Source organism: Octopus bimaculoides, chromosome 19, assembly GCF_001194135.2.
Source record: "Octopus bimaculoides isolate UCB-OBI-ISO-001 chromosome 19, ASM119413v2, whole genome shotgun sequence".
NCBI lineage: Eukaryota > Metazoa > Mollusca > Cephalopoda > Octopoda > Octopodidae > Octopus > Octopus bimaculoides.
The window spans coordinates 30,089,020-30,092,151 of record NC_068999.1 but is presented as its reverse complement, the minus strand read 5'-3'; positions in this window follow the sequence as shown (position 1 = coordinate 30,092,151).

The window sequence follows — 3,132 nt, the reverse complement described above, 5'->3', positions numbered from 1 at the left end:
TGTCCCCGAGCACAAGGCCAAAACAAATAGGAACAAGATTCCAAGGGAGATAAAGATCCTCATGAGACGACGGACGAAAGTTGCAAATCGACTCAACCAGCATCCCAAAAGTAGCGAAAGGTCTCGCCTAAAAACGACACTGATGGAGATTGAAAAACAATCCTACGTGAGGGAGAGAGCAGACAAAGAAGCCTGGGTTATAAAAAACATTAAGTCAAACCCAAAGGCCTTCTTTCATTACGCGAAAGAAACAGCCTCAGTACGCTGCAAGATTGGACCCCTCTTCGAAAATGATGGCTCCCTCATAGACAGTCCAACTAGGATCAGTAAGGTACTGAATGACCAGTTCAAAAGTGTCTTCACCACCCCGTTGGAACACAGACAAGTGAATGAACCAGTGGGCTTCTTTGCTACCTCCCCTATAACCAGAAAGGCAGTTACGATGGAATACATCGACATTAGCGAAGATGTACTACTAGCTATAGATTAAGTGGACACAAACTCAACTGCTGGTCCTGTCAAAACACCTCCAGATCCTCTTCCAGAGCTTTCTTGCAAATGGCAGACTACCAAGCAAGCTAAAGGAGGGAATAATAATGGGGAAGCAGATCAGATGCCAAAAGCTATAGGCCTATCTCTCTGACTTTACACATCAGCAAAGTCATGGAAAGGATAGTCAGAGGAAAACTAATTGCATTCCTTGAAGAAAATAACTTGCTGAGTGATACTCAACATGGCTTTCGACCAGGTAGGAGCTGCCTGACCCAGCTCTTATAACATTATGACTGGGTGTTGAGGCAGTTACTCAACAACTCAAATGTGGACGTAATATACCTTGATTTTGCAAAAGTTTTGACAAAGTGGATCATGGCATGATATGCCACAAACTGCGTGATCTTGACATAGCTTGAAAACTTGGAGAGTGGTTACATGACTTTCTGAAAGATAGAAGTCAGGCGGTAGTGGCTAATGGAGCCACCTCTAGGAAAACACAAATAGTGAGCAGTGTTCCACAGGGCACTGTCTTGGGACCACTGCTTTTTATAGTGGCCCTCTCAGATATGCCCTCAAGTGCCCAGATAGCCACCCTTGCAAGCTACGCAGGTGATACGAAAGTCTCGCAGAAAATACAAAACTCGTGATGCTGCACTTCTGCAGCAGGAGTTGGACTCAATTTACAGATGGGCTGAGGATAATAACATGCAGTTTAATGCTGAAAAACTCCAAGCCCTGCGCTACCAACGTCCAAAACTGAATATGAAACTTACAGAGTACACAAGTCCGCAGGAAATTTCAATCCCAGAGCCTAAATCAGTGAGAGGCCTGGATATCAACATGAGTGATGATACCTCTTTCCAAGTGCACATTACCAGGATGGCGACAAAGTGCAGACGACTGGCTAGATGGATCCTGAGAACATTCAGAACCAGAGATAAGGAAACCATGATGGTCCTCTGGAGGACATTCGTCCTCAGCCGCCTGGATTACTGTTCACAGCTATGGTCACCCACCAGTGTGAAATTAACAGCGGACCTTGAAGCAATCCAGAGAAGATTCACATAGAAGATTGTCTCTTTACAACTGCTCAGCTACTGGGAAAGGCTGAAACAGTTAAGACTCTACTCCCTGGAGAGAAGGCGGAAGAAGTATGCAGTAATATACATCTGGAAGATCCTGGAAGGAATTGTGCCAAATTTTGGCATTGAAAGCTACCCCAATACCAGAACGGGACGACACTGCATAGTGCCAAAGATCCCAGCAATGCCATCGCGCTTCAGGACCAGTTACTGCAACAGTTTGGGTTTCAGGGGCCCACAGATTTTTAATATTCCTCCAAAGAGCCTGAGGAACCTGCACAAATATATATATATAAGTTGGGTCGAGTTATCTGCACAAAACTGAAATAGTATAATACGACTGCACTTACAATGTTTTGGATACAATATGTAGTCACACCCAACCTAATTTTGCGGAATCAGTGTCACGACGTGAGCCCATGGGTTGGGAGTTTGACTGGCAGAGGTCAGGCTGTAGAGGTGGCCAGCGTCATGAAGAAGGTGGATGCAGTTGGGCAAAAAATTGAGACAGTTACAATGACTCTAGAGACGGGAGAGTAATGTAGGTTCAAAAGTGTTATTGCAGGGCTTCTTTGTAGGCAACGTTCCTGGTGTTGCCTGGATTACCACAAATAAAGAGATTGTGTAGACTACCGACACGGGAGCTTCCGACGTATAGTTGACCGTGGGTAAAAACCTCCTGTGTCAAATTTAGGCCATCTACTTGTAACGACTGTCCCTGTGCCTTACTGATGCTCATTGCAAAGCATACTTTTACGGGAAACTGCCGTCGCGTAAATTCAAATGGCACGATAGAGGGATTAAGGCTCATGAGGTTAATAACTTTGTCACGCCAGCAGGGTCTCAATTTTTTGATGATCAGACGCGTACCGTTGCATAGTTCTGGTGGTTCCATGTTTCTCAGCAGCATAGCAGGAACACTAACCTTCAGTCTAAGGTCATGAGGTGGAAGTCCGGGAGGTAGTTGGCTGTTGAGGAATTCAATAGGTGTGTAAATTTTCAGCTCAATCCGATCACATTTACTAACACTTTTGCCTGCGCAACTGAATGTGAGGCAACGTCCGTCCTTTTCACAAATATATATTAGAATACCAGAGCTGTCCGACCTTGCTCGGGATTAAAATGGCATAGTTTTTCATTGTTTTACGTGTTTGGTTATTATAACCGGATTTCATTCGGGTCTACTCGGGCCACATTCTAAAAGATGAGGAATTTTACCCTAGAGGCCACGCCTTTCAATTGAACAAACTCAAAGTCACCATGCAAACTCGCCAGCACGTTTAACATAGGTGTGCATATTTTCAGCTCAATCCGACCACATATGCACACATTATATATATATATATATACATACGCATTAAATATATATATGCACATATATATATGCATTATATATATACGCATTATATATATATACGCATTATATATAACTTTATATATATAAGGTTAAGGAGAGTATTGGATTTAACCAAACCCAAAGATACAGGTAATACCGAGTAAGTGCTGTATATAGTATATATATATATATATATATATATATATATATATATATATA